The following is a 26,319-nucleotide window of genomic DNA, read 5'->3' as shown; positions in this document are numbered from 1 at the left end:
AGTATCTTAATTCAAATTTTTTGAACTGAAATTGAAAATTCATGGTTTTTTTTTTTTTAAAGATTTTATTCATTTATTTGAGAGAAAGCACACATGCACACATGTGAGCAGGAGCATGAGTGGGTGTGGAGGGACAAGCAGCAAGCAGACTCCCCGCTGAGCAGGGAGCCCAAAGTGGGGCTTGATCCCAGGACCCCAGGATCATGACCTGAGCCGAAGGCAGACGCTCAACCGACTGAACCACCCAGGTGCCCCCAAAATTCTGCTTCTTTAAGAATTTGAGTCACTTATATTTGGGTATTCCTTTGAATACTTCTCACTCTGATATAAACTTTAAAGTGTTTGGCTAAATTCTCTGTGAAGATACTTAGTGCATTATAATTACCAAGTCTAGGTAATTTCAAATATTTTACTTTATGTCTTCTGTTATTCAGTAACTTCTATTTATTTTAATATTTAAAATTTATTTTTTTATTCTACTTCAAGATAAATACATATTTATTATAACTTGATTGATATGTGTTTTGAAACCGCCAATGGCTTTTCTATTACCAAAAAAAAAAAAAAAAAAAAGGCAAGAAATCTCTATAATTAAAGTAAGTTGCTATCCTTCAGAGGTAGCATCTGCTTTCCCCCAACACCAGTCAGTAATTAGAAAGATTTATTTTCCTCCCAAATATTTCCATTCTTCATGTACACTGTTTCTTGTACCATTCATCTTACCTGACATAACATGATTTCAATTAGGTTTTTAATGGTCAAGATACATGTCTGAAGATTTTGAAGGTGAGTAGTTACAAGTATGCCCAGCATTTCCTGTCAAAATGCTAATACCTCAGGCTATTTAAGCGGTAGCCTCAAAAAAGGAAACATCAAATTAAAATAATTATCAGGGTATATTTTGAATGTCACCGTGCAATATTATTAAACATAATCAGAATAAACCAAGTCAAATTAACAAGGCAACAGTCCCACATCCATCCCCCCTTCTCCGCCCCATCCCCGTTAAAAGTGATCTTCCGAGCTGGGAATTTACAACCGTCTGGTTTTGAAAGCGTACATGGTAAATCTTTAAGCCATCTTAGTCCCTTCCTCCTGCTTCAGTCGTTTTTTCTAGACTTTCCTAACATGAAAAAATAAATTTTAGTAGCCAACCCCCTTCCCTCCCATCCTTTTAAGTGTAGACTTTTTTCCTCCCTCCTTTACAATATTACAGTATTAACTCAAGGCTTTGAGGAAGTCTGTGGCCCTTTCTGACAAAATGAAGAAAATGACAAAGCTGTAAAACAGATCCTGACTTTTTGTGAGAAGTGAATAGGGAGATGGAAGAAAAGGAGAGGGAGGGTGGTGGAAAGCAGGAAAGAAAGAATATAATGATAGAGATACTATGACTGTCATTTGGCTCTCATGCGGTAGCACTGCCTAACTATTTTTCTTAAGTTTCTTTAATTTTTTTTTTCTTTTTTTTTACTTACAATCAAAGGCTGAACAAGAGCTGGAGTAAGCAACTTCTCCGTATCCTTTCTCAGTCCTCCCATCCCGGGTCTGTGATCATCTGCTCTTCTCCAGCCGGGAACTATTTGCAGTGGGGTTTCCAGCTTAGCTTTCCCTCTAATTGCTATCCATCTGTTTCCATTAAGCCTCTAAGCCATTTGTCTCATTTAAATATCTCGTTCCTTTTTCTGAACACTTCAAACCAAATTCTGACCTCAAATATTTACATAGCATTTCCACAGATTTCTGCATCTGAGGACAGTGTCTTTTGCTTTTTTTTTTTTAAAGAATGTTATTCAGCACCTTTCACACTGTGAAAGTGCTAAATATGCAATCGTTATTACTTTGATAGTAGGGTCGTAAAAAGAAAAAGTTGAATGGAGCTTTAAGTTCATCCTCTTATAAGATATTCTATAATTTAATCTAAGGACAATAGTATCTTCCTCTGATCCAACTTCAAGAGAATTCTCTCTCTCACTCTCTCTTTTTTTTTTTTTTTTAACATTTGAGCTTTTTTCTTTTACTTGAGGTATAGTTGACACACAATGTTACATTAGTTTCAGGTGTACAACATAGTGATTCCACATGTCTATGTGTTATTCTGTGCTCACCGCAAGTGTAGCTGCCGTCTGTCCCCATACAATGCTATTACAACACCACCGACCATAGTCCCTATGCTGTACCTTTTATCCCTGTGACTTAGTCAATCCATGACTGGAGGTCTGCGTCTCCCATTTTGCCCCTCCCCCCTCCCTCCCCTCTGGAAACCATCAGTTTGTTCTCTGTATTTCTTGAGAAATTAGATCTTAAAAATACGATTAAATAAAACTAATCAGCAGTTGGAGTTATCACAGTAGCTCTAGAGTATTCCTCCAGCAATCTAAAACAATATTTGAATGACATCCCTAGTCTCTAAATTCTGCCTTGTTACATATGAAATGAAAGTCTCATAAAAAGCCACAAGTGAACAGATTCCACTTCACATTCACTATGACGTAAGCGCTAACTTATTTTCCCAGAGGTAACTTACTGGGCGTAAAACAGTTCCTCCAAAGACAGTGATGACAACAAGATACATGCGCGCACGCACATTTCATGTATCTGTGTTTAATTGGTTGCTGTTTCTGCAGTGTGAAATCAGCAATGTTGCAGTCTCCAAAGAATCTCCTAAATGTTGCTTCCCCCCTTGTTAGCAGGCGTCTGTCACCAGTACTCTTAGGTGACTGTTTAACCTGTGAAAAGCCAAAAGAAAAAAAAATTCAATATTTTCATCATATCCGTTTCTTGGCTCCTGTATGTTTATTTTTAAAGCTCTTTCCATCAACTGTTTACTTCATTGCTGTCCAAGGTCGTCTTCTATTCCTCTAGGCATCTCTTCTATTACCTCTTGATTATTGTCTCTTATATGCATCTTTTACATCCTCCCCTTTGTACCTTTGCTCACGGAGTTCCTTTCTAATTAAGTACCTGTCAGTCACTTTTCCCACAGACCAACAGTTCAAGACCCAGTTTGAATTTAATTCCAGCCAATGATTCACTTTGCTCTTATCAAGTTACTCTCTTCCTTCCATGTGCTTTCAGTCTTTGAACAGAAGCAGGTGTAAGTGATAACTTACCTTTTGCAGTTTTTCTCTTCCCAGCATCTCAACATACTGTACTTGTTTGTGGGCTTTTCCTCTGGTTGTCACTTCAACCGAGCTTTATGATCTGCAAGGAAAAGCAAAATTCTCTTGTTAGTAGCCTCCCATCCCGGCATACTCCCATACAGGGGAAGTTTTCAGTAATGCTTCTGGAGTTTATCTACAGGGATACTTCTTTTATGAGAAGAATTCTATTTACCAGGATTTTGTATTAATACACACTCTGGAACTTAATTATGATAATATCTTCCAGATCCACTTAAGAGATTGCCTTATAATTGAGAGTGTTATAGATGTGGTTTTTCTGAATTTCATTAAGTAAATATTCCAGGAGAGGGTCCAAGATGATTCTTCCCTATAATAAAATTGATTCTAAAATCAACAGTATTCTAGCAAGGCTACACAATCCACTTGCCCCAGCCCCCACCATATTTAAATGTGCCTTATGGATTTCTACCCTGTTCCTACTCAGGGAAAAGCTGGCAAAAGGGGAACCTTGTCAGAGACTTGGTACTTCAAATAGTCAGTTAGGCTGCACAGTGCCAGATAGCCGGTGTAAGGTAAAGTCCTGTGTAGTTTCCTTCTCCCCGCCCTTTTCTCCCTCCTACCGTGTAGTTCCTTCTCTCCCTCATTTTCATGATCTCTTTCTTGGGCTCTTTCCCTTTCCCGTGGTCTCTGGGTCCCCTTTCCAGTTTGGGAGCTACCTCTCCACATTTGTTTTTATTCATTACTTCAGGAATTTTTCAATTTGGGAACTACACATTTCTACATATTAAGGCATCTTTTGGTGTCTCTGTCTCTGGATAATCATGAAAATATTCCTTTTGTGTATTTTGCTAATTTCTTCTCTCAGTCCCAAAATGTGCCTTTCTTTCCCATGTTGTTCTACAAAGTCTTGGGCACATTGGCTGGTTTAAGACTTACAAACACCTACACAAGACAAAGGCCAGTTGGTAGCTAGCTTGTGCATAGAAAGCTGGGGGGAAACTATCTCTCATCTCCTTTTGCCTTGCTTTACTTAGCATCACTTGAATTCCCTTTAGCTTCCATTTTTTTCTCAACCTTCAACTTCCTTCCATTCTCTCTCAGCCAAAAGCAAGGACAATTTTTCTACCTTCACTCCTTAAATTTTGAGTCAAGTCCATTATATGCCCCAGTGATTTTTCTTGGACACTATTGACATCTGATTTAATTGGTTTGACATGAATTAATCTTGGGATTTACCTGTAGCCTCCTTTGTAATTCTTTGTTTGGCTAGTGCTCAAGTCTTGATTTTCTTGGCAGTAAGTTCTGAATGGAAATACCTAGTTTTCAATGTAATACATAAGATCTCCTAGAGTCTATTCACAAAATTAGACAAGTAGATTATGTAAATTGACCTATAAAGTCTTCTTTCCTCCACTATCCAATCTGTTCTCCAGGTTCTGATAAAAGAAATAGACATGGGAACAGTGTAGAGTATTTTTCACTGGTAGTCTATGTATAGATATTTTAGTATGTGTTCATGAATATCCATTCCTGATTTTTAGGTAATTTGTCTTTTTACCTTGAATGTCCGGTGAAAAGAAATGTGGGCCTTTTCTATTTTATTCCATCTCTTTCAGTGCTACTGTACAATTTAATTTGTATGTATTGGCTTTTCTTCTTTTCTTCTTGGCATCAAATTTCGTATGAAATACCAATACCAATATACTAAATGAGTTTTTTCTTTTTCATTACCCACAACTTTCATTTTCTTTTATTTTCAAAATCCAACTCCCCATTAATAGTTTCCCTTTTTCTATCTTTTACTTTATAAGTTCTATACTCATAGTCTCTACTACATATTAAAAGAAAAATGAAGAAGTTATGTAGCATAGAAGGCTTAAGGAATATTTCTGCCCTTATTCTAATTTATTTGCAAATAAATGATAGTTGGGCATTTGGCTATATAGGTCATACTTTCCTCTAGTTAACTTCAAAATTATAGATTAAAATGGAGTCACTTTGCCACTAGCTACTTGGCTAGGTTCCAAGTCTTGATCTACCTTGCCCATTAGGGAACTGGGTCCCTGTTCTACATGTTTGTGGCTCCTGTAGAATTAGTTTTCCTGGCCTTTGATGCTCCAGCATCAGCCAGCTTAGGGAGATATTATAAGAAAAGGCCTACGACAGTATTAGTGTAGAGATAGAGATGTGTTGTTGATGATGCCATTTACTATATCAAAGAGGGTTCACTTTATCATGATGCATGGGAGAGATGTCTTGGCACCAGATGTCAGCACCAGAAATAACCACATCTCCTGAGCATTTGGACCCCATGTATTATCAGCCAATCATATTTTTCCCTTCAGCTAAATTTGTAGTCTTTCTCTGGCAAGTAAACTGAGCCATATGCATTCTAACCTCACTTTGAACTTAAACTTACTTTTCCTACACTCATTTTTTACTTATCACAGTTTCTGTGACTATTTTATGCTATGGTGCAGCTATTTATAATAGGGCATTGTAATCCTGTTTGGAAAGCAGAGGGGGTATAAACAGACAATCCAATAAAATCACATTGCCTATTACTTGCATATAACTCTACAGGTATACTTTGAAGTAGATATCTATCTCAACTTGAGAAAAAAAAATTAGCTGCAGGATAGAAAATGATGGATATTGAGGAATCACACAAGTTTATGTTTGCACTTTAAATGGTGTTAATTTTTAACAGTAATTTTCCTTAAGACAAGGAATTAGTATTTTTGAAATAGAAACATGAAATTAGTTACATATTTAAATATGGAAAGTAAGGCAAACCCCCAACACTTGCATATTAAAAATATTATTGTTAATTAAAGGTTATAATTTATGGGTAATACTAAAATTATCTCAATAAAATACTATTTATGATTTTCAATATTTAAGACAGCTAGCTCTTAGATTATTACTCAGTTGTTCTTATAAATTGTTCATGAAGGCTTATTTGCAATTATTATTTAGAATTATTTTATAATTTTATATTTGTGAAGTTTAAAAATATGTTTATATGAGCCATTTATTCTCACAGTATTCAATATCATGTTCTTACTTTCCAATTAGTACAGCTATGAACATTTTGAAATTCTTCCAGATATCCTTGTGGCCCTCTGCATTTGTTTCAGGGTGTCGAATAGTGACAGGTAGGTGTATGCTGTTAGAGATCTTTTGCTCCTAAATGTAAAGCTTAAGAATTTAGCAGTACCACAGCTAAAGTGCCCTTTAATGGAAAGGCTAGAAATAGAAATAAAATATATCTTTTAGGTTTCTAAAAGGAAAACTGTAAAAGGCATACAGTATTTGCATTTGCCAAGGGAGCTGGCCACTTTCGTGAGTTATAGTTAATAGGATCCATCAATGTCAGCAAATATGTCCAAGCCATTTCCAATTTGGAACCATCACCCTTCAATTAACGACTCATTCACCACACACTCGTTTTGATCATGAGAAATTTGCTCTATTTATATAAACTACAGCTTTTAAAAAATGTCAGTTTCACAGACCTTTAAGTGGGCAGCTAACAATTAAGAACTGATTTTTTAAAATGGTAATAATTATGACAATGGCAAAGTGGTTAGCATTTTGTAACTTAAAGTGCTTTCTTATATTATTTCTTTCATTCTTCAGAATATTATTATTTCCAAATTTACATATGAGGAAACTGATAAGGATCTCACCCAGGGTCAAATAACCAGTAAGTAGAATAGCAGGGACGTGAAGAGAAGCCCTCTATTTCAGGTCCCATACTGTTTCCAGGATTCTGCTCTAGATCTCAGTTATATATCATCTGTAATATCCAGTTTTGCTTAGGAGCATCAGGAACTATTGTTAAATAAAGTTGAATCGGATATTAATGTGGAATTTTGATAACCCTTCATAATTATAGTAATTAATATAAAGCTTACTAATTTTTAATTTTTAAATTTGGGTCAAATCCTCTTTATAGAACACATTTGTCATTCTGTTATCCTGGGCAATATGAAAGATCCCTGCTGCTATTTACCTTGGTTTACACAATTTAGAATTGCCCCTTCTAGAAGCAGTTTATCACAGATTAATTCCTGAAATTTAAAGCATGTTTCTCTTGCATCTTATTCACGGCCACAAAAAAGTAAAAAGATTACTTGAGAGAATCACTGACATTCAAAAGATAAAATATTGATTTCTTGTTTTAATACAGCATATTGAAAAAACACCTGTGTTATTTTTAAACTGCCAGGGATCTGAATACTGCTTCATTAAGGTATAGGTAGTTCAGGGGCTCAGTAACTAGCCTTAATATAAATTCACTATTGGAATAATATAAATCTTTGGGTTTACTTTTCTTTTACAGGGTTCAAAATGGTGACAAATTTCAGACACCAAACTAATGTTACATTCCTTGGTGTAATATGGTGTTCCTTAGTCCAGACTGCACTGCAGAATCATCTAGGATAATTATGATCACCCTAACCCAAAAGAGTCTGAATCACCAGAGACGGGGCTGGACATTGAATATTTAAAAAACTTTCCACTTAGTTCTGGGGTGCCTGGGTGGCTCAGTCAGTTAAGCGTCCAACTCTTGATCCCTGCTCAGGTCTCAATCTCAGGGTCGTGAGTTCAAGCCCCGCATTGGGCTCCATGCTGGGTGTGGAGCCTACTTAAAAAAACAAACAAAAAAACTTTGCACTTAGTTCTAATCTGCAGTCAAGGGTTAAAAAACATTAATATACTTGAGATTCATATTGGAAAGGAATGATTGTTTTCTCTACCACAAAAATCTCTCTGTACACAGCCTTTCTTCTTAGTTGGTAGCCAACCTTCCTTTGCGTTGTACTTTGCTTTCAAATGCCCTTGGCAGTCCACGGCTCTTCTGACTAGAAGCCTCAGTCACTCCCCAGAAATGCCTCCCAAATGAAATTAAAATGAAACAGACTTTATTTTGAAATAATTATAGACTCACAGGAAGTTACAAAGGAAATACACAGAGGACCTGCATACCTTTCACTCAGTTTCCCCCCCAATTGGTCCATCTTACATAATTATAAAACAGTATCAATGACAGGAATTGAATACTGACACGATGTATGTATGTAATTCTGTATTTTCTCATGTGTAGGCTCCTGTAGCCATCAGCGCAATCAAGATAGAAAACTATCCCATCACCACAAAGATCTCCCTCCTGCTACCCCTTTAGAGCCACACCCAGTTCTCTCCCCCACACCACCCCTAACCTCTGGCAACCATTAATCTGTTTCCCATCTCTATAATTTTGTCATTTCAGGAATATTATATAAATGGACTCACAGTGTATATGTCCTTTTTGAAAAAAAATTTTTTTCACCTAGCATAATGTCCTTGAGATCTCTCCAAGTTGTGTATATCCATAGTTCATTTCTTTTTATTACTGAGCTGTATTACATTTTGGTTGTTTCCAGTTTGGGGCTCTTACAATAAAGCTGCCACAATAATGTTTCATTTCTCTGAGATAAATGCCCAGGAGTGCAATTGCTGGATTATGTGGTAAGTATATGTTTAATTGTTCTAAGGAACTGTCAAACTGTTTTCCAGAGCGGCTGTACCATCTATATTCCTACCAGCAATGTACAACTGACCAAGTATCTTTGTATTCTTGCTAGCATTGAGTATTATCACTATTTTTATATTTTATCACGCTGAGAGGTTTACAGTGATATCTCATCACGGCTTTAATTTGCGTTTCCCTAATAGCTAGTGATGCGGAACATTTTTTCACATTTACTTGCCATCCATATATTCTCCTCAGTGCAACGTCTCTATGTTTTTTGCCCATTTTCTAATTGGATTATTTGTTTTTACTGCTCAGTTTTACAAGTTCTAGATGAGTGCTTTGTCAGATTTGTTTGCAAATATTTTCTCTTACTCTGTAGCTTGTCTTTTCATCCTCTTAACAGAATCTTTCGCAAAAAAAAAATTTAATTTTGATGAGATCAATTTATTGTTTTTTCACTTTTATGGATTATATTTTTGGTGTCATGTCTATGAACTCTTCACTAAGTCTCGGGTCCCCCCAATTTTCTAAAAGTCTTATATGTTTTGTATTTTACATTTAAATCTGATTTGGGTTAATTTTTGTGAAAGTTTGAGGTTTAGATAGAGGTTTATATTGTTTTGCCTGTGTATACTCAGCTGCTCTAGCACCATTTGTTGAAATGCCTATTCTTTTTCCATTGAACTGCTTCTGCACTTTGGTCAAAAATCACTTCCCCACCAGGCCTCTGTTGATACCACACCGGCTGCGACAGGGAGGGACATCTCACTGCCTTCCACATTGCCTCCACTGGCACTGTTGGGGCCATCTTGTCACCACTGAGCGGTGGTGAAAGTCCTGACTCTCTACTAGGCCCTCTCTGACACCGCCACAGTGGGGAGAAAGAGGGGTGCCTATTCCCTCTGGGTGGGGGTGGGAGTCCAAGCCTCCCCTCACCTCCCCCCACCCCGTCTCACATCACACTGATGCCATGGAAGGGGGTCCTCTTCACCACCTGCGAGAGATGAAAGTCTCAGCCTCCCACTCTGCCTTCTTGGACACCACCCTGGTGGTGGGGAGAGAGTTGTAGTGTTCCCTACAGGTGGGCAAGGGTGAAAGTCTTGGCTCTGGGGGGAGTGGGGCGGCAGTGTTTTCTGTGCATCTGGCTGGAGTAGAATGGCTATTGTCTAAATGTCGTCTGCCGTGCTAGGCTGTCCCTTTCCTGGTCCATTGGCAAGGGAGAGCAGACTGTTCTTGGGGCTTTATTTTTTGGCTCTGTGTCATTAGTGTTTTGGGATTCTTCAGTACCCAGTCTGGGATGTGTGAGGGGAGAAGAAAGACCAGGGAATTCACCGTATACTTCCTTGAGTTCTAAGTTCCCTAGTTTGCCTGCCTTCTTCTTCCTACTTTTCAAAATCTTCTTGTTTGTTTTATATATAACGTCCAGGAATTTTAGTTGTGCCTTGTGGGAGGAATAGGGAAAAGCACCCCTATTCATCCTCCAAGAAGCAGAAGTCAGCATGAATTTTGGATAGGACACCTGGCTTATCATTTACGAGAGACTAACCTCCAAATTTGTGAAAAATCTATCACAGTTTTTGAAGACTATGGTCATGTAGAGAAAATGGATTTTACTCACATATGTAATCATGATAATAGTTAATAGTTCTTTGGCGCTTAACTAGTATAAACGGACAACAATACTAGGTCATACAGAATATTATAATCCTTTTACTAATGAATAAACTTAAAGAGGTTAAATAATATTCCTTTTGTTACCTTGGTCTTCCTAATTCCAGAACTTGTGCTTTTTAACTATAATGCAATATTGTTTTAACTACACTTCCAAAGTTTCTTAGAATAATGCAGTGGAAAAAAAAAAATTATGGTAGGAGCCAAGGGACACTATTTTCACACAAATTACACAAAATTCATTTCCTGAATCTGGGCAAAAGCTTTCAACTTTCTGACTCTCAATTTTCTCAACTGTAAGATGATCGGTCAGCCTTGATTTTTAAAATCTTTTCTTGAGTCCTAACTTTATGAATGTCTAAACATACGAAGAGAAATACAACTTGGAATTTCGAGGGAGGAGGGGCATTCTGAAGCCTGTGGAGTCCTACCTGCAACAGTGCAGTCGATGGCGGCGGCGCCAAGTGGGAATGAATGAAGTAGAACGATCCAGAACGTTCATCTTCTATCTTTGCCATTTATCACCAGATGCACGTTTACAAACACCTGTTTCTGAATACACAGGTTATGTGAGCCATGCAAAGATCTCATGAGCCTTGAGACAGTCAGGCTGAAATGACAGGATGCGAAAACCATTGTCACGTGGTGTTAATGTAGGCGGAACATGGGGATACATGTGCTGGGAATCTGCTCCTCCAAATATTGAGCAGGATTATTGCATATTTGGATGCCTCACTAAATGGTGAATGACAATGCTTAATGCCCTGATTAAAGCTCACCTATCATATCTTTTCTGACTGTTCCATGACTTTCTGCCAATCATTTTCATTTTCTCTGCTTCCTATTTCAGCCTATTTGTAATATTTTATGTTCCAAACTTGCTCAAATTTTCTGAAAGGAGGAACATATTGCCATGTGAAAAGATAATGGATCTGTACATCTGCTGAGTGCTCTTGTTCTCACAGAGAAACTTCATATGTACAAGAAAAAATAATTCAGCATAAGTTCTCTTTTTTTTCTGTAGCTCTCCTCAGCTGTTATCTTTCTTTAAAACTGTATTATATAAATGTCTAGCAATGAACAAAGTGATTTTTAACAGATGTTTAATGTAACTTCATAAACCTTTGCAAAACATCTAAAATTTTCCTGGATGGGGGGGTGGTAGGTGCTGGAGGGGGTACTAATGGAATAGCATAAATGGGCTTTTCTAGGAAGAGAGCTACATGTATATTATCTGTGTATGTATAAAAGTTCTCCTAAAAGTTTTTGTTTATGGATACCATGCATGCCATCGTTTCATGAACTGTTTTTCTTATAATATTAATTGTACTGGATAGTGGATTAAATAAAATTTTTATGTTTCTTTGCTGCAAGAATTCTGCCTTTATATACCCCTCTTCATTATTAATCTTCAAGAAGATTACTTAATGTGGAGCATTTCCTCAGATTGTTCCTCTTCTGAACTTTTATCCTTCATAGTAAATAAACATTGGTGAACTGATATTCTATGAACTGGATTCGGGTAATGGTGCTACAAATAAATAATTCAATATCCATATTCACAGTACACATTACTGTAGAGTAGGGTTATTCAAGAAGATTCATAGGGAAAATGAAATTATCCAGGACCTGATGGAATTTCAGGTTGTTCTAGATTTATATACACTCCATTTATATACATCCTTTACATATGAAAAAGGAAAAGCTGGTGGTTATGTGAGAACTCATTCTTTTCCCTTTTATTCTTCCTTTCTCCTCTGCTAACTGGTCCCAGTGCTGATATTCATAAGACTCTGGGCCAACTCTAGGAAAGCAATTGTCAAAGGACTTAATCAAAAAAGAAAGAAAGCAATTTGTACAAAAATATTTATAACAGCACTATTTTAAGCAGCAAAGAAAGTAGGGAACAATTTAAGGCCATAAATTTGGAGACAGTTAAGAAATCCACCATGGAATACCACAAGGGCATTACAAAAGACAAATATGTGGATGGATTTGCTATAAGGTATTTATGTTAATATCAATCGAAAAATCTAAATCCAAAATCACATATGCACGCTAATTATAACTATGATAATTCAGATCTAAATCGAGAGTGCTCAAAGAGATATCTTACAAATAGACTTGGATATTTATTCATTTTTTTGCATAAGTTTTTCTGTTGTTCAGATAATAATTATAAAAACAAAATGTCATCCAGTTTGCCTCTCTTGGGTCAGGTTTTCTGGAGGCAAACGTGGAGATGGGTTTTCGAGTGCAAGGCGTGGAAGGACAGGGAGGAAGCTGGACTGGGCAGAGGGAGGAATTGAACTGACACAGGCTAACAAATCTTTGACCAATCCAGCAGGAGCTAGGAAGGGACTATTGCCCTTTACAGTTCTTCTGCCTTGGACGAAATGCTGGGGCCTTTCAAGTCCTGCCTTGCTCATTCAGCGGACATGGGCTTTCTTGAGAAAGGGCCTGAGCACAGAGGGGTGGCTCCTTACAGCAGAGGTGAGCCCTGGAGTCCCTGCTCTGGGCAGGAAGTACTTTCTTGAGGGGGATCTGAAAGAGCAACTCTGGGTCCATCCCACATCCCTATTACCAGATTCTGTAGAACTGCACTCAGATAACCTCAGAGGGAGGCCAGTTCTGAAAGATTACTTTCCCTACTTTTTGGAGACTCTCCTCAGTGGCACACTAGATAAATATTCCCTTTGCCGTGGTTTTGGCTCAGATTGTCAAGTTGTTGTTTAGTGTTCCAAACTAGACTTATTCCAGACGAGGCCAAACACCAAATGCCAGGCTAAGACATGAAACTGGTACTTAACCTTAATGGTCAGGAAACGTTCGGCACTGTTGAAATGATAACATTCCCATTCACATTTTTGACACTTTCCAGAGGAATAACTGTGATTACTTTAGATGGGGCAGAGATGATTTCCCATTCATTTTTTTGCATCATTTCTCCTGGGCAACAACCTCCTTCACAGAGCCCAGAGAACTTCCTTCATCCTAATTGTGGGTTACTGGCTTATGCAAAAATCCACAATAAGAAAAGTGTTGGGGCGCCTGGGTGGCTCAGTTGTTAAGCGGCTGCCTTCGGCTCAGGTCATGATCCCAGGGTGCTGGGATCCAGCCCAGCATTGGGCTCCCTGCTCAGCGGGAAGCCTGCTTCTCCCTCTCCCACCCCCCCTGCTTGTGTTCCCTCTCTCGCTGTCTCTCTGTCAAAAAAAAAAAAAAAAAAAGTGTCAAATTTTAAATAAGGACAGGATCGTAACAGTACTGTGCTGATCCATATTAGAACAAGAGGTTAAAGGAAAAAAAATCAGTAACACTGATCTTATTTTTATTTAACATTTTGGTTTTATGGGGGCACCTGGTTGGCTCAGTTGGCTAAGCGTCTGACTTCAGCTCAGGTCATGATCCTAGGGTCCTGGGATCAAGCCCTGAGCCCCAACTGGGGCTCCCTGCTCAGTGGGGAGTCTGTTTCTCCCTCTGCCCCACCCCCTGCTTCTGTGAGCTCTCTCTCGCTCAAATAAATAAATAAAATCTTTAAAAAAATTTTTGGTATTATGTTCATTATGGGGTTTTTGCATTAGTTTTGATTTTTAAAATATAGCGCATTAAGATATTTCTCTTGATGATGGAGTTTTTGGAACCCTTTAAATTTTGTACCTGAGGTGAGGCCCTCCCTCAGGTACAAAATTTAGTACCTGAGGGTACTTAGTCCCAGCCCTGGTAACTTAAAAACTTAAAAAAAAACTCTTTGTCCCAAGTTTCTCCTTGTTATGTGTTACACAAACTGCTTTTCTATTACTGGAACCAGAACCCACAATACTCAGAGGTAGTAGTTTTGTATCATAAAAGGTGAAGGCTTTCAAAGGGCCCGTATAGTTTCTCTTACACACAGAACAGAAAGACCTCAGTTTATAAAATACCAGACACTCTTTTTGTAGTTACGGGGGCTCATCAGTTCTGGCCTACCACATTTAAACCATTCTCTCCCATTAGACTGATGGCAGAGTTGTGTGCTATTCATCTTGTTCTTCCCCTATTATCTAGTCCCCTGACCCCTAAGCAGGTGTTAAATGTCTGTTCCAGATATTGAAAAAAGTAAGTGTTATAGGAGGCATGAAATACATGAACTAATGTGTATTTGATGTATTTCCTTTTGATTTCAGTATTTGTCATTTTGTTGAAGAGTATAATCTTGACCATGTAAATAATGCTACCAAACACTATCATCATAATTTTTCATAATCAAATCACACTTAATACTATACTCTATAACTTACACAATATCCTAAATAGGCCCAGCTATTAATGTATAGACTATTTTGACATCTTTGACTGAATAGTAAGGGATACGTTTGAATTATATTATGAAATCTGACATAGAAAGAAGGGAACAAATATGTAACTACAAAGAGGTATAGTTATTCACTACTTTTTCAAGTTGTATAATTTTTTTTTAATGGAAAACTGATATGTAACAAAAGCGTGTAATAGAAAAGTACTATAGTCTGGAAATGCTTTTTCTCTTCTTCAATTGGGTCTTGAATATAACTGGGCCATCTTGAGGCTTTCCTCTTTTCTCCTGTATATCCAAAAGAAACACATACTCCACCTCAACTAAAACAGAAAAAAATCTTGAAAAGCAATGGAAAACTTTATTAAATTTTATTGAGGGCACAATGGGCAGTTTTAAACAGGCATCCCAGAGGAAAACATATTACATTTTTCTTTATATCTTTCCCCTACATCCCTACTTTTATTGTAATTTCCCCCACCTCCCCTTGAAGCCCTCCACCTCTCCTGGGTTGGACTCTGCCTTGGTCTTCTACATCTATCTCCACTTCTCTCTTGCCCCACCTTTTTTTTTCTCTCTCAACACGTAAAGGGCCTTTTATTTGTTTCCGGCTTTGCTCCCCAGGCTTCATTCTGTTGCAGAGCAAAATCACTCTCATCATCTAGCCTCTTTAATTCTATATCTGTACCTATCAGCTCCAGTACCATCAGTCCTCTCAATCAACACAGCAAACAAGTGTTAGTCATGCAACGCAGTCTTTTTTTCACAAGCAGGAGAAGACAGGGAACATTTGGCTCTTAAAGTTTCTTTTCTTTCTTTCTTTTTTTTTTTTTTAAAGATTTATTTATTTGAGAGAGAATGAGCGCGAGCAGGCAGAGGGAGAGGGAGAAGCAGACTCCCCGCTGAGCATGGAGCCCGACACAGGGCTCAATCCCAGGACCCCGGGATCATGACCTGAGCTGAAGGCAGACGCTTAACCGACTGAGCTACCCAGGTGCCCCGCTTTTAAAGTTTCTTTTCTCTTCTATCATATCATTTGTTTCTGGAGATTATTACCTTCTGTCACATACTTTGGGTCAGTTGTAAGTACCTAGAGTTTATTGAGATCTGTAGAGGTGATTGGGCATTTATACTTTATTTATGTTTATACTCAAACATGAGTACACAATATTTTCTGCCAAATTCATAATATATTCTTTGATACATAGACTTAAAAGAGACCTTGAGTTTTTAGCATCCTTTTCATAATCACTGGGAAGTAGTTAAATCTGACACCCAAGAAGCTAGTGTGACATGTGTTAATTTCTTTTTTTGTCATGAGATTTTTACATGACTGAGTATCATGTCAAGCTTCTGTCTTCCACAAATAAGGGCTTTAGATATCTCTAAGCAGTCCTTTGGGGTTATGGTCAGGTAAGCTGTAGTGAGACTAAATATATGATACTTATCAAGCTCTTCTGTCAGAATAGAACTGATGTCCAGTGAAACAGGTTTAAAACCATTTTCACCCAACCACCACCTTCCCCCACCCCACCATCACAAGACCAGGAGAAGGGGAATAATGTTCCCGTTTATTGTGTGAGAGCTTTAGGAGAAACCAATACTAAGAGGCTTTGAATTGGTTTTTGCTATTGTTTTTGTTGTATTTTTGTATTAGGGCACAATCGGGATAGGAACCACAATAGTAATTTGAACAAGAAAACATAAATAGAAAGAATTATCAATTAGATTTAAGATAGTTAACTCCTAAAACAGGTAAAAGGAAAATCTAAGGCATTTGAGGTAGCAACTATAGAAAGAAGGACTCCTAGAACTCAGGGGAAAGCAAAATAGAAAGGAACCTCAAGAAGAAAGGCAGAAATTGAGATCTGTGATAAGAGGCTGTGGCTACTGCAGGAACCTACTTGGTGCTGGGTTGGTGCACAGGATGAGCAGCAGAATACTGGACAAGGAAAACGGTCCCCCTTCCTCTTCCTGCCTTGCAGTCTCTCTCCAGCGCCCTCTATTGGCAGAACCTAGCCCTGAGCCAGCTGGCAAAGGAAAAACGTGATCTGCAGAGCCTAGTTCTGGCATCAAGAAGCAGGGCAAAGAGGATGTGTGTGGAGATAAAAGATAATAAATCAGGAACTAGAACAACCCACTTTATCATTGTCATCAAAGAAAGTTAACTCACTAAGCAGTATTATCTCACTTCGAGAGTTTTTATTTGATGAATGATAGCTTGGATGATAATATCAACAGAAGCATAAATCAAGTTTGCTAAATTTACACTAAGTTTTATGTGACATGTGTGATTCAGAAGAGAAGGGGGTTTTTGATTAGCTCTTGCTTGTTTATATACATCATAAAATCAAGGAATGTGAATATGGGAAAATTCTTCAGAGGTCAAGCCTACACAATAGGCTTCCATTATATGTGGGAATTCTGATTATAGTTCACGATCTAAATTCTTTTTGAATATTTCTAACAACCAGAGGTTAGCTCATGAGCTGATAAGCCACTTTCTTATCTACAAAGTTCTAATTTTTGGAAAGTTTCTTCTTACCCTGTGCCAAAATCTGCTTCTTCTTAACTGCCTGCCACTGGGCCTCATTCTGTCACACAGAATGTACTAAAAACCTCTGTGATAACCATTATGACAGCACTCCCAATATTTGAAGGTTCTGTTTTATCTTGTCTCAGACTGTGGTCATTAACCATTCCTCATATGGCAGTTTCTGTACCCCTACACATCACTAATGTCATGATCCTATAACCTCACTCTTCCTTAACATCTCTTTTACATTGCGATGCTCAAAAAAACCCCTTATTAGTTGGATATCATAGGACTGATGCAAAATACTGTGGGTACATTACTTTTAGGATCTGGTTACTATATTTCCATGAATGCTGCCTTAAGATATGACTGGCTCTTTTGACAATTATATCATGTTTTTCCTTTAGTTATCACCCTTCCCCCCCTTACCCCTACCATTCAAAAAACCTAGGGATCACTTTTTGGAAGCATCAATGGTTGACTGAATTGTTTTTATGCAGGAAAAATACGTAACATATCTTGTTCCAAGAATATCATTTTATGTACTAAATTATTCTCCACTTCCCTAAGACAACCTTCCTGACTGGGGTGGCAGGAAGAGGTCATGTGGAAGCTGTCCTTGACTCCTCTGGGCCTCCTCATGAACTTTTAATATTGGCCTTAGAACTGGGGAAAGCAGAATTTACCTGTGACTACACAGTCAAAAGTGAAAGTTAGATATGAGGTTAAATGACTTTTTAATTACTCCTCAGGGAGGGCTCATGACATATTTATTTCCTCTAAATTACCTAATACAATGTGAAACATGCCAGGGCAGAAATGATCCTTTACAAAGCAGTATTTTGTAAGGGGTGCTGCTTCCTTCTGGGATCCAGAATCTTGCTGGTGGTTGTTAGTTAAGGTCCAAGAAGCCTTGCAAATCCATCTCTAATGACTCCCGGAAGGGTTTTTTTTTTTTTTTTTTAACTTAGTGTTTTTGAAGGCAGGAAAAGGATTTGCCCGAAAATGGTAACTTGTGCTTAAAATGTACTTTAATATATGTATAATTATCATGTGAATGAAGGAAATACTCATCCTACTACATAAAAACTTAAACGTAAGTGCCTATAACAATACCTGAGCCACATACTCTTAACCTAGAATTTTCTCTTCCCTCAGATATGCGCTTGACCAATACTTCATCTTTTTCAAGTCTTGGCTGAAACGGCACCTTTTTCATGAGGCCTGGCTTGAGTTGGCCTTTCCCAGCACCACCTTCCCTTTCCTGCTCTTTTTCATTTTAAAATTTCATTCCTTCCTTAACATACTCTGTCATTTACTTATTTGTGTTAAATGCTCGATGCCAATCTTTTCTCCCCTCACCCTCCCAGCTCCTCAGTGTAAGTTCCTTGAGGGCAGATATCATTGTCTCCTGGTGTTTCTTTGTACCCTGATGTGACACAATAAATATTTGTTGCATTAATGATATTAATTTTTGGTTCCTTCTCACAAGCTGGTAATAATTATTTTCTTCCCAATTATCCAAGTTCTGTAGCTTCTTTTGTGTGCACTCCATAACATTTTACTCTTACAGAGAGCCCCGATTGAGGTTTTTTGCTGTTCTAGCCCGTTCTCAAGCTCTGTAAACTTAAATAAAGTACAGCCTTTAATTGAAACTGAGGTCCTGCTTGCCTTTGAAATTCTCTGCAAAATGCAGGCAATTGGCTCTGTTCTCCCTGCAGCTCCTTCTAAAAATCAGCTTCAGCCTCAGCCTTCTTTACTGGTCTTTGGGGAATGTTCCACTTTCTAAATGTCCTGTTTAGTGAGAAAAGTCATTTTCTGACTGGAAGTTGCAGCGACACTCAGGTCTTCGAGTGTAGGGCTGGGACACTTCCTGGGAAGCACCATTAGACATCCTCTTTGTGCAAGCAGGAACTCAGGAGCATTCCCGTTTAACTGTTCCCTGCCTGACTTCTCATCAATATCCTTAGCCACTTTGCATAAAGCCTTCTGGTTTAGTCAATCTGGGCTGCTCTAACAAGCTACCACAGACTGGGTGGCTTAAAATCAACAGAACTTCATTTTTCCCAGTTCTGGAGTGTGGAAGTCCAAGATGACAGTGCCAGCATGGTGGGGTTCTGGTAAGGACCCTCTTCCAGGTTGCGGACCGCTGACTTCTCACTGTGTCCTCTTGGATGGAGAGCAGAGTGGGGAAGCAAGCTTTCTTGTAGCTCTCAACAGGGGACTATATTCCTGAGGGTGCCATCATAATGACATCATCCAATCTCATTACCTCTTCAAGGCCCCACCTCATAATACCTTCCTACTGAGGGGGAAGATTCCAACATGCATTTTGGAGGGACACAAACGTTCAGTCCATAATACCTTCTTTCCTGATTAGTCACATTACTGACACCTCCATCCTTCAGATCTCAACCTAAATGTTAATTCTCCATAGAACCTTTCTTGGGCTATTTATGGTGAGTAATTACCCTTTATACAAATACACTGTGCCCTGGTTGTATTCTTCACAGTACAAAGTACAGTTCATAACATATATCGTTTATTATCTGTCTCTCCCACTGACACTGGACTGTAACCTCCAATATGTCTGTTTTATGTACCCAGTCCAAGCATAGGACCAGAGCAGTCATCCAATAAGTAAATGGATTTGAGGGCATATTGGCATGTTGTCAACTTATACTACCTATTCGGTATATATGATGAGTTCACCTAAATTCATGCTTATTTAGATGTGGGCCTGTGTCTCCTAAAGAGTTGGTACAACATACCCCAGTCATTTTTATATTTAATAACTTAGTAATGGATACTTTCTTGATGAGAAGCCCAGGACAAAACTGGGACCGCTCAACTGGCAGCTTTCCTAACTCTTCTTGCTTATGATCCTATTTACTGTCTTGGTGAAAATGTGGCCACAGAGGTTTGCTGAGGAGGTACCATCACACACCTGTGGGATATCTATTTTAAGTAATTTGTCATATATATAGACACTGGATTCTGCAATTTATGTAATTAAGATATTAAATGTGAACACATTCAATGCAAAAACCTCCTAGCACATATAAGTATTAGAAGTGTCCCTAAGTTCAACACAATCTTTAAAAAAATAAATAGTGCATCCTACAACTTGTACTAGAAGGAACATATTTCATAATTCATATTTGTAAAAAATAGTAATGATGAGCTGCGCTCAGTCTCAGCATGCCTTATCTCATTTAACCTCATTTCTGTGAATTCGGTTTATTGGTTGTTTTTTTTTTTTTTTCAGTTTACTGAAAAAAAGAGAGGACTGAGGTTTGATGATTAGATAGCTCCCCAAGGTTATATAATAAGAAAGCATCAGTTTTGTGAAAGAACCATTGGTCTTAACCACTTTGCCCTGTTCCTCCAGAGGGTTATTCAAATGATCACTTTTTAGAACCGTTGCTTAGGAGAGCAAGAAATTTTAGTAGCGGCAATACAAAAACAGCACTACATGAAACAGGAAAGAAGACTGTTGTTTTACTTTTTTGGTAATTGTCTAAAATGAAGGCTACAGATCCCAAATAAAGAAGGCAGTAAATTGATTTTTCATATAATTTGAGAATAGTACCTATGTTTCCTTATAGACATTTGAGTCAGGATGGGTGGAACAATGCAGAATCACCTTTGTGAGTTTGTATTCATTGCCTTCTCCAATATTGTGTATCTGCCACCTTGCACTCCTGTTCAAGTCAAGGTTATAGAATCAGGTTATAGAATTCTGTGGTCCAAAAACCATGCAGAAAACACCCATAAGTACTCTGTTTTCACGGGACTAATTCATTTTTATAGCTGTTCCCCTGAGGCCGTAAACAGAGAACTAACACTGAAGATGGGATTTCCAAGGTAATTATATCTGATAGACAGCCAAAAATGGGAGACAGGCATTGAAAAATTATAAGAACTTCAAATCCAGAGCTAATACTCCATCAATTCCTACTGTGATTAGTTTAGTTTGACACTTTCCGAAGTACAAATCGAAGCTATTGAAGTGATTTGTGTTTCATTTCAGTTTGCAAATGCTTATTTTTCCTTAGAAAGTTTCTAAGCTTTGACTTGATTGACAGCCAGTTGGTTTTCATATAAGAGAAGAGAGGAGACCATGAGACAAATGACAGTTTTGAGTTTTTCTGTTTCACAGAACAAACACTGTTAACTGAACTAAGTTCTGATCGAACTGATTTCTGGTCAAGTGGTCAAATTTTGTTCAAATGAATTCTTTCTGTGTGGCAGTCCACGTGACTATAATAGCTACGAGCTCTTAAGAGACCAAAGAGAATGAATTCCTTTGACTGACATTATGATCTAAATAATTGTGGAACTATTCTGTTTCTGCATAGGCAGCCTTTGGAAAAGTGATCACCAAATGGTTAAACAATAAGACAATAAGGGATGGTGTTGGCGAGGGAAAGGTGTCAGTCTAAAAAGAAGGATCCCAAAGGGTGAATTTTTTATTTTATATCAAGCCTGGAATGTGTTCTGTTCCCATCTTGCCAAAAGTTAGAATGAGATATAAAACTCTTCCAGCAGCTACATTAAAACTTAGGGGAAAAAAAAAAAACTGTACAAAACTGTAAACAGAGAAGGGTCATCCCCTGAAAGTTGGTCAAGGCTTCAAATGAAATAAATGAGGCGAGTGTACTTTTTTTTTTTTTCCAGAATGGCAGAGCTTTGCTTATGAAAACAACTTCAGATAAATTACCGCTCTTCTGGTCTTTTTAGACCACTGATAAAGAATCTGTGTTGAAAGAGTAGAGCAGATGTAGACAGAGAATTTGACAATTCCTTCCTTTAATATCAGAAGCCCTGATGACAGAGTTTATCTTGGTGAAGTAGGCAGGAGTGGGATTCAGTAAGGATGATCAGCAGGCAGGGCAAGATGTCCATGTGAGCCTGTCCCAGACCTGGGCATTTCCCTGGTGGCAAAGGGTTTCCCTGCATCCTCATGAGGAGGGATTGATTAGTCAATTACTACCAGAACAGTCTTCCGAAGCTTTTGAAGTTTATCACATTATAGTTACCTCTCAGGTAAATAGTATATAGTTCTTGATACATGGCGTTTGGTTTATTCATTCCCAATGAACAGTTTGGGTGTCTTTAACAGAGTTCCAAGTTCCAAGTTAGGGAATTCCAAGTTATCTGTGACAGTGCCTACAGAAGTTAAAGTATTCTGGTCTTCACAATACTTAGGACAGTTAAAGGATTGTTAACAATACTTTGGTATTGGTAGAGATAAATACTTGAATAGGATGGGCCTCCAAACAGTATTCAGTGTGAGCAAACAAGATAACCTGCCCCAGCCTTGCAGAATAGTGTGGGAATAAGGTCAGTCTCGGTCTGTGTGTTACAACTTAACACAAGTGACTATTGTGCTTTGTGACGCGATGCCAGTTCAAATAGGAGGAGGGAGCTGCTCTGCGGAACGTAAACTAAGCTGCCAGTTGTTTAAGGGGCTTGCTAGACCACCTGCCTCTTACTAGATAACAACACACAAGCCTTCTCTTAGCATAACTGACAATACAGCACTCAACTGGTGCCAACGTGCGTATGCATTTTCCTCCTTGACATGAGTAGGATTTTACAAACGATTGAACATAATTACGCATGTATTTTTTCCAGCATTTTTTAGAGGAAGACTTTGTGTTTGGAGCATGGTATTTGCAGAAGCATTTGACTAGTACATTGATCAGATACATAAAACAAATAGAAACAACTGTGTACTGTTGACATACCGAAGTATCAAAGTAGGAGATGCGCGCACCTTGTCTTCATGGTAAGAGCAGTTTCTTGTAATTTGGGCTTGTGGAAAGGCATTGCTGACTGCCTTTGGTCAATGAGGTCAATCGAGAATTCCTCCAAACAGACCTTAGCAATTCCTCTGTGGCAGAGAGTGTTTTATTTACCAGAGCTGTCAGAATTCAAAAGATGAACTTCAATAATGGTTGATGTGGCACTTATAAATAGCATAAATCAATTGAGAAATGAATTACTCATGCTTTGTGACCAAAATAAAATCACAATGATAAACTCATCACAAAACTCTCTAGCAATGGGAGAAAATGTGACAAGGGCAAAATATTGGTAACAGATGATACAGACAGACAAAACTATGACTTTGGAAGAAGGAAACTTGACTTTTACATGAAATACTGTTAACTCTAGAGCTGCTCTGAAGTAAGGCATGTTGAATATTTTGGACCATTTACCATGAAACACATGTTAAGTACATTTACCTTCTCTATCTAATTGCCTGGAATGACATACTCAGCACGCGGTGATTCAGTTGATTGGATAAATATTTTATAAATGCCCTTTGATTCTAAGATGGCTCAAAAGCATGCATTCTTTTTATCTAAAACTCTTTGTAAATAGCATTTTGGTAAAAACTGAATCCACCATGAAATCATAATGCTTAAAGGAGTTCTAAAGGTTGTAGAATGAGTTTGCTAGCTAAATATGCATGACAAGTCCTTGCTATTTTGGATGATAGTGCACATATATATATTTTTTCTTATTATTTGTTATGCCTATACATATACAGTGCTGGGAGATTAAAAACAAAGAAGCTGAGACCCAAAGGAACATGCCAATTCATAAATTTAGAAATAGCTAGTTTTATCATCAAACAAAGCAAATATCCTGAATGCATGCAGGTAGCTACACAGTTATAGTGGATTTTCAGCTCTATTTATATGGAATGAAAGCTACAGTTAGACATCCGCGTACTATTAGTAAATAGCAGATAATCCATTTGCATCAGTAGTTACAGTGATCTTACACTGAGGTTCTGTTCTTTCATGCATAATTCTCTGTCAGGCTTACCCTGAGGTTTTGTTCTTCACAATTCTTCACCGGTACCTCCTACAGTTGCCCCTGACAGTATCTAGTATATATGATGGGTCATCTCCTTCAACGTTCCTCAGTGAGGTTAGATTAGGGTCAGTTTTCTCGCAACAGGCAATCCCCAATATTTCCAATGCTTGCTAGAATTTCTGGATCCTGTAGATTTCTCCTTGCCTCCTTCCTGGCGTCCCACAGAAAGCCAGGCACGTATCAGGCATTCCGTAAATACGTGCTGACACAAAACAAGTGTCTCTCACAAACGATAGGTTCAGCTGGGTAGAATTCCCTCTTTCTGCTGACCACAGAGCTTCTTCTTTTTTGTTCTCTTCTGTTCAAATGTTGCAGAACATACACTGTAAGCCTTGACGGTGTACTGTCTTCTCACCCCACTTGGAGAAGTGTACTGCTGATGCCCAGAGGCCCTCTTCTCTCTCCTCCTCTCTACTCCCTACCTTCCCACATTCTTACTTCCAGGTCTGAGGAGCCTCGGGTCCAAGAAGACATCCATCAGACCAAGTGGAGTCCCCACATCTGCTGCAAATAGTTACTATACAACGGGCATGCCCACACATTCAAGGTAGAACTCCGAATGCATTTGTCAAGAGAAGTTGTATTCCCTTTCATGATTAGCTTACAAAACTACTGTTTCTAGTATGCTTTAGTAGCATTATGGAGCAAACAAACAACTGTGGTCCGTCTCGGAAAGCTACCTACAATGTCAAGTGTTTTTAGTTTTGTTTTTTTTTTTTTTTAAGTGAAAAAGGTTTTAAATTTCCCCAAATTTACATACAAAACTTTGCAACTTGATCTGTTAATAAGAGAAGGATTTTAGTGGATGTGCTGGTGTACCCCCTAAGTCCCACCCCTCCCCCTGCCAATCAGAATTGACACACTTATTTTCAGCTGCTAGCAGTGTTGGCTGATGGCTCAGAGCAGAGTCCCCCTCTAGGAATTTCCTTCCTTCAGAGGAAGTTGCCTCACTTAATGTCATGGATATACCTCCTCTCTGGGCTTGGTCACCATCTAGTGACTGGTCATTGGAGTCAAAGACTCCCTTCCTTCATTTGGGACAACTCAGAAGAGCTATCCCAGCTCCAGGGCTCCCCATGAAGCATTTCTTACAACCACTTCTCAGTTTAACTCCCCTTGTCTAATCCCGCTCCCCTCCCTCCCTTGGGAGTATTATTCCCACAGATACCCCCCAGATCTCTTCCACGAAATTCTTCCTCTCACAGGGAATCCAACCTAAGATAAAGACGATATATCCCTTCTGTCAACATAGGGCTATCTCTCATGACTACTAATACTTCTTCATTCTTAGTATGATAATTATTTACACAATTTTAATTTTTACACAATTTTAATTTTTATTCAAACAATATGTATACATGGCTTAAAAAGTTGGGGTGCCTGGGGCGCCTGGGTGGCTCAGATGGTTAAGCGTCTGCCTTCGGCTCAGGTCATGATCTCAGGGTCCTGGGATCGAGTCCTGCATCGGGCTCCCTGCTCCTTGGGAGCCTGCTTCTCCCTCTGCTTCTCTCTCTCTGTCTCTAATGAATAAATAAATAAAATCTTTAAAAAAAAAAACAAAAAAAAAAAGTTGGGGTGCCTGGGTGGCTCAGTTGGTTGGTTAAGCATCTGATTTCAGCTCAGGTCATGATCCCAGGGTCCTGGGATCGAGCCCCTCCTCGGGCTCTCTGCTTGGTGGAAAGCCTGCTTCTCCCTCTCCCACTCCCCCTGCTTGTGTTCCCTCTCTCCCTGTGTCTCTCTCTGTCAAACAAGTAAATAAAATCTTTAAAAAAAAAAAATGTTAAATAGCACTGACGTGTTCACCAAGGAACCAGCAGTGCCCTGTCCCGTACCTCTCCAAGAGCTTACACAGCAATTTCATGGATTTTAAAATTGTGGTCCGTATTTACTGACTTCCTACTATAAAGGATTAAGATTTCCATTTCTTCTACTCCTCCATATTCCCCGATATCCACTCCCTCATTAGCCAGTTTGAAAAATAAATAGTCTTTGTGAGATTATCATTACTATACGCCATTCTCATAATAATCTTTACTGCAGAACCACAGAGTGTGTTTTGGTCACATTTCCTTTCCTCTCTTAAACGACTTCGTTTTTCCCCTAAAGTTAGTAATTTTCCTTTACATTTTAAAATTTGGTTTAGTTTTCTTGTACCTGTTGTTAATTCCTCCCCAACCTTTATGTGAAAAGCCTCTTTGATCGTCAAATATATTTGTTCATCTTTCAGTCCCATAGTTTTTCTGCTAGGGGAGGGGATATCTGGCATCTGTCTCCGCACCCT

General features: G+C 38.5%; 1 long non-coding RNA gene across 1 annotated transcript in view; it reads right to left on the bottom strand.

Moving 5' to 3' along the window:
* Nucleotides 1-2,585: 2,585 nt before the first annotated feature.
* Nucleotides 2,586-26,319, bottom strand: part of LOC118527847 (uncharacterized) — a 114,177-nt gene continuing 90,443 nt past the window's right edge. Inside the window, exons 2-3 of the long non-coding RNA XR_013446772.1 lie at nucleotides 3,111-3,201; nucleotides 2,586-2,726 (exon numbers count right to left, since the gene is read on the bottom strand). This is a non-coding gene — a long non-coding RNA (uncharacterized LOC118527847). The remainder of the gene's footprint in view (nucleotides 2,727-3,110; nucleotides 3,202-26,319) is intronic.

The sequence above is a fragment of the Halichoerus grypus genome, chromosome 4 (assembly GCF_964656455.1).
Source record: "Halichoerus grypus chromosome 4, mHalGry1.hap1.1, whole genome shotgun sequence".
NCBI lineage: Eukaryota > Metazoa > Chordata > Mammalia > Carnivora > Phocidae > Halichoerus > Halichoerus grypus.
Note: the sequence above shows the minus strand (reverse complement) of the source record. Positions and strands in the feature narration are given on the sequence as shown.